This window comes from Cricetulus griseus (assembly GCF_003668045.3).
Source record: "Cricetulus griseus strain 17A/GY chromosome 1 unlocalized genomic scaffold, alternate assembly CriGri-PICRH-1.0 chr1_1, whole genome shotgun sequence".
Taxonomy (NCBI): domain Eukaryota; kingdom Metazoa; phylum Chordata; class Mammalia; order Rodentia; family Cricetidae; genus Cricetulus; species Cricetulus griseus.
Window position 1 is genome coordinate 10,917,668 of NW_023276807.1, and position 12,926 is coordinate 10,930,593.

The following is a 12,926-nucleotide window of genomic DNA, read 5'->3' on the forward strand; positions in this document are numbered from 1 at the left end:
AGACTTCTCTCTCTAACAAAAAAGCTAATACCTAGATTAGTATTTGGTCAATTATAAATGATTAAATCATTAATTTGGCTCAAAACAAAAGATCTTCCTCCTCTTAGCAAAGTTCTTCAAAACACCACAAACTTCCAAGGCACCTGTAACAACAACCTCAGAACACATCTTGAGTGACAGCTAGGTGGACACTAACTAGACTATCAGCACTTCAAGTAGAAAAGGCTTGTGTACACCACAGGGTTTCCGGAGAGAGGTCCATGACTACAGTGTGGATGCTTTCAGTGATGTCATCATCTCTGAGATACTCAGGACCCTTCTTCTGGAAGGGATACCTCCCATCTCTGCGTGTGTTCTGAGATACTCAGTGACCCTTCTTCTGGAAGGGATAACACCCATCTCTGCATGTGTTCTGAGATACTCAGGGACCCTTCTTCTGGAAGGGATAGCACCCATCTCTGCGTATATGCTGAGATATTCAGGGATCCTTCTTCTGGAAGGGATAGATCCCATCTCTGAGTGTGTTTGAGCTACTCGGGCTCTTCTTCTGGAAGGGATAGCACCCATCTTTGAGTTTGTTCTGAGACACTCAGGGACCCTTCTTCTGGAAGGAATAGCACCCATCTCTGAATGTGTTTGAGCTACTCAGGGGCCCTTCTTCTGGAAGGGATAGCACCCATCTCTGCGTGTGTTCTGAGATACTCAGGGACCCTTCTTCTGGAAGGGATACCTCCCATCTCTGAGTGTGTTCTGAGATACTCAGGGACCCTTCTTCTGGAAGGGATACCTCCCATCTCTTGAGTATGTCTGAGCTACTCAGGGACCCTTCTTCTGGAAGGGATAGATCCCATCTCTGAGTGTGTTTGAGCTACTCAGGGGCCTTTCTTCTGGAAGGGATACCTCCCATCTCTGAGTTTGCTCTGAGACACTCAGGGACCCTTCTTCTGGAAGGGATACCTCCCATCTCTGAGTGTGTTTGAGCTACTCAGGGGCCTTTCTTCTGGAAGGGATAGCTCCCATCTCTGAGTTTGTTCTGAGACACTCAGGATAGCTGACATCAAAGTGGCAGACAGCATGAGCCAGGGAAACAGTTCAGAAGTTAAGAGCACTGCCTGTCTTGCAGAGGACTCGGGTTCAGCTCCCAGCACCCACATGACAGCTCACAACCATCTGCAGCTCCAGATCCAGGGGATGAAACACCCTCTAGGGGACACAATGGACACTACAATTTTTTGGTGCACACACAAATAAGTAAGCAAACACTCACACACACAAAATAAGAAATAAACCTACTTAAAAATGTTTCAACGTAGGCAATACTCCAATAATTACTAAAGCCTGGGAAGAGTTTTCGTAGATAGTGAGTGATGGTTAGAGATATGTAGTATAGGTTCAGTTGGACAAGAATAATGGCTTCTCATGTTGTACAACACAATATGCTAATGATGAGCCACAATTAACTGGATATATCAAAAATACCTAGTAGAGAAGACTTGGAATGTTCTAACACCAAGGCGACAGACAAGCCAGTATCCTTATGTGATCATCATGAATTTGTTTCTGAAATGTTCTGTGCTCTGTAGAGTCATAGACTTAGTGTCAATTAAAATAAATACAATAAAAAGGAACGTAAACTAGAACAAAATGGAGGCAACAGGTCAAAGAGAGAGGTGAGTGGAGAAGTGAAGGAATGCCATTCACCCACCAGGAAGGAAGCAGACCTTGGCCAGAGGCCAAGTGCGCATAAAATACTAAAGGGCTGCAAGCTGGGGTACAGTGATCCCTATCTGTCCAGGGGATTCGGACTGCAGCACTGGCCACGTGGGGAACTATCTAAAAGGGCCTGTGAGGAAAGGGTGCAGGAATGAGGAGCAGGTAGGAGGGCAGGCCGTGATTCGCAGCTCCCCTCTGCACCACTCACCCTTGCTAATCCAGGTCTTGAAGACTCAAGCGCCTTCTCTCCTCTAGAAAGTGTCTGCTGGACAAAGTGAAAGGAGAAGAGGCGAAACTTCCTCAAACAAGGAGAGAGAGAGAGAGAGAGAGAGAGAGAGAGAGAGAGAGAGAGAGTATGTGTGTGTGTGTGTGTACCAGCAAGCTGGCCTACTGTCAACTAGATCAAGAACACACAACACTTCCCCCTCACAGCCCTCAGTCACCACACCCCATTTTGGTCATCTGGTACAACTGCTCAGGTACAACTACTCCAAGTCATAGCAGGTCAAGGACAAAACCCAGAAAGTACAAGCCTGTCCCCTCTCTGTGAGCATTGTCTCAGCTGGGTGCTAACCCTATACCAACCCATTCATGTACCTCCCTCTTCTCTTCCAAACAAGGAACCTTGACGAGTCTTGGCATCTAGCCTCATCCTAACTACTCTCTGCCAGTCATTCATCCTGCCCTATGTCATTACTACCCAGTCATGTGATGGAACTATTTCCTCTGACATTTAGTATGTGAACACAAAGCAGTATGTGGAATGTGAAAACACCTGACACTTCATAACACACAATGACAGACTCTGATGTGCCTTAAACAGAGTTCCTGGCAAATAGCTGGGTCGGCAACCACTTAACTAAAAGCTGAGGGGCTCAGAGCCTCCCCCTTCCTTCTCCCATCACCCACATTTCCCTCCCTGGCCTCTGCTGTCTGTCCCCACTTCTCCACACTTCTCTCAATATTTATGTCCCCAGTGGCACCTAGAGATGGGACAGATGCCAAACCTGTTAGCAGTTTTCTCTTGAGACAGTGTGCAGCCCTGGCTAGCCTGGAACTTACTAGTAGGCTAGGCTCACCTACCACAGAGATCTACCTGCCTCTGCCTCCACCATAACTAGCCTGTGGAGCACATTTTCAAATGGAGTATTGTGGAGAAAAACTTACCAAGACTGTAAAGGTGAGCTTCCACACGTGTGCCACAGCATGTGTACACACACACACACACACACACACACACACACACTAAATAAGTCGATTTTTATAAAACTTCTGCTGAATGAACAGGCTCACAACCACAGACTGTGCTGCCCCTCTGAGAGTCAGGCCATCAGGAAGATCTGGCCTGGATGGCCAATTACCACAGACCACAGCTCAAAGCAAGACTAAAAGTGTCAGAGCTCTCTCTGCTGCTGCCACCAGTTCACCAGCCCCAATGCCCTACCCTCTTGGCTCTGTGTTTGACACCAAGACCAGATACCAGGCTCTCATGAAGCACAAGCTCTCACAAGCACTAAGAAAGACCCACAGATGCACAAGGGGCCATGCCTCATCCTCATTGTGAATTAGTTTCCCTGCACTCACTCCTAAGGTTTGACAACTGTTTACCAAACCCAGCAAGAGACATTCGCATTATTACAGTATTTACAATACGCCATGTACAAATAACTAAATGCTTTATTTAAAAATGCTTACCCTTTCTGTAGAAAAAACACTTGACACTTGAATATTTGATACTTTATTTCCAAAAGGCTTAAAGTACTCAAGTTGATTTCAATAGAGTCACCCTTTGAGCCATACTTGTGGCTCCTCCTTCAGGCTTTCTGGCCACCTGCTTTTCCAGTATCAGTGCACACTCTGGCCTAGAGTGTGATATAAGTCTGCTCTTCCTGTTGCTTTTATGAACTAAGATGAGACATTAAATTGGAAAGTCAAGAAAACTAGGCACACCTCCGCTCCCTAGCTCCAGGGAAAATGTGAAAGGGTTAGGGCCAATCTGAGCACAGCTGTGTACTCAGTAGTGGCTGTTATTTCACCCAAACATGAAGCCAGAACTGTGCTGGCGAAATGGGGACACACTGCAGGTCACATTAGGAGAAACCACACTGTTATCAACCACCACTGAAAGTCCTCACTTGAGCTGACTCCAGGCAGGTTCCCCAAATACTTCTCGAGCCCCTGCTAGCCATACTGTACTTCTCTCTCTCTCTCTCTCTCCTCTCTCTCTCTCTCTCTCTCTCTCTCTCTCTCACACACACACACACACACACACACACACACACACAAGCAGCAGCAGCAGCAACAGCAACAGAGCGCAGTGGGCCTCATATATTAGAACACACTCAGAAACGACATGTAACAGTGAGTCAGAAGAGGAACCCTACATATCTTCAGTGCCAGCCTAGGCTATGCCCAGAGGACTCCGTGCTTGTTGGGCCAAAGACAGAACCTGGGGCTGGATGTAGTCCACACTGCTTTCTTTAGTATCCAGTCTACAGGGAAGGACACAGGCCACACTCAGAGAGGCTGGCAAGGGTGCAGGCACAAAGTGAGAAAACTCAGTTTTGTGGGGAAGTTGGGGGCACAGAGCAGAGGGAATTCAGAAGGGCCAAGCACCCATAGTCTTTAAACACTGGTCAGTTCACATCATGAGCTGACCACCCAATGTTACTGTCCCTTCATGAGAAGCCAGTCCCATCTCCATCTGAAAGTCAGGAAAATAGTCTTGGTTAAAATAAGGAAGCAGGATATCTGGATCCCAATCCTGGGCATCAGAGTTAGTAGCTGGATGGGGCTGACACACTGCACTTCCAACAAGTTCTCGGGTGTTGCTGATGCTGCTGGTCTGGGAACACCTAGAGGAATACTGGTCTAAGCCAATCAGCACACAGCACTCTCATGCTACTGGTCTAGGAAAGACCTGGGCCCCTGCAGAGCAGAGAGAAGATGCACAATGACTGAGGACCTGGCTTGTTTGTTTCCTTTTCTGTCCCTTATGGATAGAAGCAATGAAGCACTTAGTGCCGCCAACCCTAGCAACCATCTTGCAATCATGAGGCAATTGCATCAGTGACAAGACTGCTAAGCTGCTGATGCAGAACACTCCTGTTTACTCGGCAGCTGAAAGTATCCAGCCTGATATCCTCTAATCCAGGGCATCCCCCTTTCCCAAAAGGACACTCTTCCCAGAGATGTCCAATTGTCTAAACATACTTCTTTCAGATGTCCAGAATTTACATGCCTGGTTTCACCAGTCTTAAAAACCTGAGTCAGTGAATTAGAAAACAACTCATCTAAAATGCGAGCAATACAGGAAAGGCAAAGAAAGTGGTCCACACCCTCTAGTGAATGAACTCAATCAGATTGACAGCTTCCCTAACAGCCGACCCCAGATGCAAGGGGATCTGTGGCCAGAGATGCTGAGCGGCAAGCACACAGGACATTTTCAGGAGACCTCATCACCCTTTCTAATCAGGTACAAGAGGGTGTTGTGGGAAACTGAGATTAGGAGGGGTTCCAGGTATGAAGAAGAGAGAGAAGAGGCCAAGGAAGGAAACTGGCAGGGGCATATACTTTCCTCCTCCAGAATCCTCACCCCTCCTTCAAGAGATCACAGGACACCTGTCTTCCTGACTCTGTCCCAGAAAACAGACTCCTCATTTTTATTATGAGCCCCTTCGACCCAGCCCCACCCATATAACTCACCTTCCTACTTCTGAGGCCTTCGCCAGGGGATCCTCACTGAACAACACCATAACAAAAGGCTGAATGCGGGTCAGGGCTTCGGACAAACATCATCAGCCCAGTTTTGCAGATGAGAAAAATGGGCATAAAGAGTATGCTACTTACCCAAAGTCACACAGCTACTTGGAAGCTTCTGGAAGTCCAGCTCAAGAGCTTGTTAAGTTCTAGGAGCAAATCTTATATCCCTTGAATGGAAATAGTGATTTAACGGAAATGGCACCAGAGGCAGACACACCTGGTTCTAACCGCACCTGGTTTCTGTCAACACCATCTCGCAGGTGCCTGACCACGCCTCCCCTTAGTGTCTCTTCACAACTGACACTTACCACTTGACAAGACCTCTCAGAGGCTGCCTGGGGAGAGATGGCCTAGGTCTAGCATGTAGTGTGGTCAGAAAAGGTTGGGTTCCTTTTCCTTGGGTAACAATTCACACTTAAAACTGCCAAGAAACCATATCTAGTAACATAAGACCAACCTAGTATGAGAAACCACAGACAATGCTCAACACAGAAAGGAATTCAATGATTTTGGCCATTTGAGAAACATAATTAAAAGAATAATGTCTTTTGGGCCATTAAACTTGCAAATTTAAGATGTCAATGCTGCAGGGAAACAAATAATGGAAGGGTGTGAGCTAATGAAGTGTTATTCTTGGGGGTGTAATTTAGCAAAACTGTGATTCACCATCACCCCTTGTCCTACTGATGCTAACAGGGGCCTATAAGACTGGAAGGTAGGCGCCAAAGGGACCTGGTCCATATGTATTTTTTACAGCAGACAATTGGAAAGGACCTTCATGCCCACCAATACAAGATGGTTCAATAAGTTACAGCACACCCCTACTCTGGAATATGGGTCCCCACTTCCAAAACTGAGTAAACTCATCATGTCAGTACACAAACAGTGCTCCAGAACACAGCAAGAAATTGAAAAAGCAAATCAGAGAAAAGGGTATGTAATGTGACTATATTTACATTTATGTGAACAATGTAAACATTACATCTTAATTTATTTTGAGTCACCAAGGATGGAACTCAAGCTGTCAGACTATGAGGCAAGTGCCTCCCTCTACCTGCTGAGCCACCTTGCCTGCTCTAATAAGAGCAGCAGTCCACTGAAAAGGTCAAAGGGCACTGACACAAGGACTGGCACTGTGGCTTAATGGCAGAGGGCTTCTTTGACAGGCATGAAACCCTGAGTTTGAGCTTCTACACTACAAACACATATATAAATAAATGCAATGACACTACCTCCACTTGCACAACTACTTCTGGCATTCTGGAGTCTAAAGCCACTCTCCATGAAAGAAACAGAGCTCTGAAAACAACTGGTTCTGAGGCTGGGGCAAGGAACATACAAACTGAGTCTCAAAGATTTTGTGCCAGAATAGAAAAGAAGCCCTTAAAGAATGATGGGAATATGTTCAAAGAAAGTTGTTCCCAAAGGCCAAATCTGGGACACTGAGTAATAAAGAAATCATGACTGCAACTGACTGAAGTCTAATGAATACGGCAATATTTCCAGGGACCAGAGATGTAAATCAAAAAGTAAGTGCATTTTAGGGAAAATTAAAGATGTCCTCTTTAGTACAGTAACTAATACACATAGAAGGAAACAGGAAATTAGAACACCCCCACCCCATGTCAACTCTCTAAGATTCAGATAGATACAAGGCACCAATGGGTTCTAGCTGAGGCTGGGAAGACTAAGGAGCAATGTGTCCTGCATCCCTACGAGACACATATTAATCGCAAAGGGGGAGATGCAACTTTTCAATGAGGCCCATACCACCCTAATCAAGAAATCAAAGCTAACAAGTCTAGTATCGTTTAATGAAATAGTCAGCAGTATCTGCCTCACACTGAGCCCAGCCGACAAGGCTGCCAGCCTCTGCTGCTCCTGAAAGAAGTACCTAACCTCAATCCAGCTATTGGGAAGCCCAAATTAAAGGGCATTATCTTAAACAATCAGTAGTCTTCAAACATACACTAGTTAAGAGAGATTGGGGCCACAAAAAAATAAATAAATAAAACATGAAAATGAAAGAAGTGGAAGAGTTGTAGCAAAATGATAACATTAGGAGAACCTGGACGAAATTTTCCAAAAAATTGTTTATATTTATACTATTCTTACAGAATTGCTGAAAGGACATCAATATACAAAAAAAAAAAAAAAAAAGTTAAGAGATCTAAGAGCACTCCAGGGGTTTCTGAGGCTTGGGTTCATGATGGCCTTTTCTTTCTTTTCTTAAGTTTTTCGAGACAGGGTTTCTTTGGAACCTGTCCTGAAACTAGCTCTCGTAGACCAGGCTGGTCAGACTGGTCTTAAACTCTCAGACCGAGTGCTGGGATTAATGGCATGCACTACCACTGCCCAGCTGATGGCCTTTTCTTTTAAGAACTGAGAGACAGGCAAAGTGAAGCAAGCCTGCAAGGGGTTGGTTAATACTGGTCTTCCTAACACATGCTCTGCTCAGAGCTTCTGCTCCAGGACCAGTCTCTTGCTCATCAATCAAGTTCTGCAAAAGAAGCACAAACATAATCCAGCTTTCTCTACCACAGAATTGTGTTTACTTCTTCAGTGAAAGTCAAAGTCTCCTGACATCATTAAGTAAGTAGCCGATGATTCCAAGAACTTCTCTGGAATATGGAAGCTAAGGAGGAGTTGCTCATTAAAAAGTCAAACCAAGATAAAATTGGCTGGATGAGAAGCTTCCCCCCTCCATTCTGCCTTATTGAGTTCCTGAGAAGCTAAACCATAATAGGGGTGGGGATGGGGGTTACCTGGTCCCCAGTACTTTCCTAGTCCTTTCTTCTGGTGCATTCATGGAGGCTAGCTGAGAATTCTAGCTAGAGGTAGGCAGTTGGGTAGGGCCAGTAGTTCTTTATCACAAGCACACCATTTCTCCAGTGTTCTACCATTTATGAAAATCCTCTGTGTATTTCCTTAAAGTGATTTTTAACAACTAACATTCATTTTAACAGTAATATCACAAAGTACCTAATTTGCAAAACAGTGGCATAAACTATAATGTATGCCCTAAACTCTGAGTCTGCTCGAGAGCCTGGGATTACCTAAGCAGACTCTGAGATGATGACAAATGAAAAGTAACTAGATAGGCTGAGTAGCTAAGTAAGAATGACACATGCTGTCATGGAGCACAGCAGAAACACAGCCCTCGTTTTCTTCTCTCTGTCCAACATCCATTCCCGTAAGCTCAGTCTTTAAGATGACCCTCCCAGTGACTTTGGCTCATTTCTACATCATGTTGACAAGACACAACGAGCACCCTCTGGCAATGCTGTTCACACACAGTGCTGGCTACCTGAGAAACAGCATCGGGATCTCTTGACACTTGTACAAAACCACCAACACTCGGACCTCCTCAAATGAGCACCAGCTCTCGTCAAAGAAGTGAATTTTCCAGGAGAAACCTTTTCTCAAAGTACTCCCCAAACAAGGGCCTTAGCCCAGATCCAAAGACAAAATTTCCTGTCTTCAACCAAAGACAAGGCTAAGTAAGTAGGACAATCTATAGCTGTTCACTGCCTAACACTCATACTTAGATTTGGAAACAAACTCAGCAAATGAGGTTCAGTTTTCACCTTTTAGAGATGAGAACAATGAGAACCTGAGTTAACAAGTGACAGGACCCTCAGAATTCACACCCAGATCAGCCCACTCTGCCCCTGTGATGTCCCCATTGTCCACACAACCTACTGGCTCACAGGAGTGAACCAAGCAAAATATCACTGCAACACCCCAACCTCGGTGCCACCCCACCCCCCATTCTCTTGGCTCAGATGCGCTAACTGGCAGGTGACAAATCACTTTATACTCTCAGACAACCTCTCAACACCAAACACATTCAGAGGCAAAGCGAAAGACAAGAAGATGGGATTTGCAATGGCCTATATACTTCCTTCTTACCCAAAGGGACATTTTCATGAGCTGTCAACTCTAGGCAGGAGGAACCCACCATTATGTAATGTCAGAGGGCAAGCGACAGGGGCAAGAGAAGCCAAGGCCCATTAAGGCTCCCTTCCTTCGCCCACAAAGATATAAATTTGTGTCTGACATTTTGAGTGTTTCAGTGGCCTACACATGCATGACTGGCTTTGCAAAAGATGACCACGGATCCCTGCAAACCTCTCAGGCCTCAATCAGCTTACTAGCAAAGCAGAGGGATATAAAATACATAAAAAAAGCAAAGGTGAGGGAGAGCCTGTCCAGGACGATGCGCGGATAGAAAATGCTTGAAGAGTTGCGAGGATGCAGTCGGTGTCCTCCACCAAGATGCATGTTTATTTTTACCCGGTGTTTTGACACCGGAGATACCCGCGAGGCCTTCAGCGTCAGATGCCCGGGATCCAGCAGAGATGCACAGGGCAGGCGCAAAGTATAGCATCCTACAGCTCCCCAAGAGGCCCAAGGCAAGGGGACCGCAAGTCTAGGACCACTCTCCAAAGACGCAGCCTGAGAACCGCTAGGCTGTACCACTGCCATGACAACCGCGGGCGCCATCCGGTCGGGTCCCCAGTGTCTCCTCCCAGCCGCCCAGCCCCTCAGCTCAAACCCGCACCACCCGACCCAGCTCGGCCCAGCTCGGCCCACCTACCTGGCGTGCCCGGACCCGAGCACTCGCTCAGCCCCAGCCTCCGTCCTCCCGGCCCCGCGCCCTGGCTTCGGCCCTGCCGGTCACTGCCAGGTCCTGAGGACTGGCCCAGACTTCACGGGTTCTGGCCGCCTTGCTCCGGCCGGTGGCCCCGTCCACCCCAGACCCGAACCCGCTGTCCCCGCGGAGCCCGAACCCTGCCGCCGCCTTCACTCAGAACACGGCGCACAGCCCCGCCCCGGTTCCGCCCCCTCGCCGCGCATGCGCGTCCCACGCCCGACCGGCGCCCTGCCCCCCTCCCTCTCTGACTCCGCCCCCAGGAGGCCGCACCGCCCACAAATCCCACCCTCTTCTGTGACGTCATCCATCTTCATATACCGAGAATCTTCTGCTAACAAGACAGTTAATTAGGACAAAAGCGCTGCAGGTCCGAAGTGCAGGTGTAACTGATCAATCACTCGGTGGGCGTGGTTATCAACCACGCTGCCATCGTTTGAGTGTCCTTCCAGACTTGTTCTGGCTTATGTGTACAAATGCGCATTTATATAGACTCCCAAGACACACTTCTTCCTCAAAATTCGATTTTTCCATGGGGAAGAACTTTCGGGAGATACGAGTTTATTTTAATTTCATTTTATTATTTATTTTAATAGGGGCAGGGGCTCCCTGGCTGATCATTTGTTTTAACTTTTACTATAACGTTAGTGTTTCTGTCTGAAAGGAAACTACTGGGCTAATCATAAACATTTATGTTTTTCAGTTTTTTACACATCACTTGTCTTTTTTGTTGTTTGTTTTGTATCGTTTTGTTTTTTTGAAACAGGGTCTCATGTAACCCAGGTTGGTCACCAACGCACTACAAAGCTGAGTCAGCCCTGAGTTCTTCATGTTCCTGCCACTGCCTCCCAAAAGCTGAAATTACAGGTATCCACAGCCACATCCACTTTTATCTTCTGAAAAGTAACTTAACAAAAGGCTTATCTTTTGTTATTTCTTCAGAAGAATGGGAGAAAACATTGACAGAACCTTAACCCTATGACCAAAAGCTGAGTAAATCAAACATGCTTGCAGAAATGAAAAATGTCTGCCGGGCGGTGGTGCCTTTAATCCCAGCACTCTAGAGGCAGAGGCAGAGGCAGAGGCAGAGGCAGGGGGATCTCTGTGAGTTCGAGACCAGCCTGGTCTACAAGAGCTAGTTCTAGGACAGCCTCCAAAGCCACAGAGAAACCCTGCCTCAGCCCCCCACCACCACCCAAAAAAAGAAAAATGTCTTCCTATTTCATTTTCTAAAATTCAAGGGACTGGTACACCTGGTCTTCTCAAGGCAGTCCCAGTTTACATCTCTCTCGAAGTAAAACTTTTAATGGCAATCACCTTTCATTCTCAAAAGCATCCCCATTTAGTAAATAAATGTCACGGCCAGTGTCCTAGTTTGCTTCTCTATTGCTGTGGTAAACCACTAACCAAAACAACTTGGGAGGAAAAGGTTTATTTGGCTTACAGGTTACAAGTCCATCAATAGGGGAGCCAAGGCAGGAACTCAAAGCAAAAGCCCTGGACAAAAGCTACTTTCTGGGATTGCTCAGTTTGCTTTCTTATACAACTCAAGACCACTGCCGGGGATGGCACCACCCACAATGGGCCTTGTCATCCCACATCAATCATTAAGAAAATGCCCCACAGAAGTACCTACAGATGGAGATATTTTCTGATGGAGATATTTTCTGATTGAGATTCCCCCTTCCTAGATGAATCTATCTGGGGTCAACAACAACAAACAGCCACACTATTTATAATCAAACTAAAGAGAGCTTTCAAATCAGTAGCCTTGATTTTTTTTAATTCATAAGTTTAAAAATATCAGTCTCATTTCAATGGTTATTCAAGACAGTAACAAGGGCAGGAGAGATGGCTCAGAGCTTAAAAGCACTGGCTACTCTTAACAGAGGTCATGAGTTCAGTTCCCAGCAACCACCTGGCAGCTTACAACTATCTGTAATGAGATCTGGTGCCCTCTTCTGGCCTTCAGGGATACATGCAGGTAGAACACTACATACATAAAAAAAAAAAAAAAAGACAGTAACAAATCTGATCAGAGTTCCAATATTTTCCCCTTGACTCTTGCACACTTCTGAGTATTAAAAGACCAGTCATGTTTTCACTGTGTTGATGGACACCCCTAATCCATTGTACAAAGAAAATTAGCAAAGAAAAGGGATTGTGGACATATATGGCAATGTGCATTCCCTACACATGACAACATGACAGGAGATTTAGCCTGGGCACAACATACCAGTTTTTCCACGTCCTCGACACTGGGGCCCCAAACACCAGCAATGTAAACATCTTGGCAGGAATGGAATTATTCCAATCAGACAGGAGTACCCCTCCTCTTAACTGTCAAACTACTGAGATAATACAATCCAAAAGATTGGAATTGACTCAGAAATCTCTCATGCTGGGAGAAAGAAAAGGTTGGGAAATCTGGTGTCAGCCAGAAGTGGAGCCTGTCTCCCAGAAAGATGTCATACATCTCTCACAGCTTGTCAGAGCACTTTTCAGCAGAGCTCAGAAAATGATGGTGAACACGAATGACCTTGATTGGGTCTGCTTAACTACAGAGAACTCTTGTTTATCTCAAGGGAATCCTCATGTTTGGACCTGGGAAGGTGGAATGGGAGTGTGGAAGGGTGGGAGAGGGTGCCATTGGATCTTTATGTCCTTCTCCCTAAAGTAGTCACAATGAATAATTTTGGTTTTCACTACTGTTTGTGGAATTGACCTATTGAAGACTTTTAGCTGAGTCTAGCCTACCAGGGCCATCAGAACTCAGGCTTTGATTCTAATAACTCTG

At 46.1% G+C, this 12,926-nt stretch overlaps 1 protein-coding gene across 6 annotated transcripts in view; it reads right to left on the reverse strand.

Moving 5' to 3' along the window:
• The window catches only part of Inpp4a (inositol polyphosphate-4-phosphatase type I A), a 121,469-nt gene extending 111,165 nt beyond the window's left edge, over window positions 1–10,304 (reverse strand). For all 6 annotated transcript variants that reach the window (XM_035453485.1, XM_027386843.2, XM_035453486.1 and 3 more), the window contains exon 1: window positions 10,076–10,304. The gene's annotated coding sequence lies outside the window, so the exon portion shown is untranslated. The remainder of the gene's footprint in view (window positions 1–10,075) is intronic.
• Between the last annotated feature and the right edge of the window lie 2,622 nt (window positions 10,305–12,926).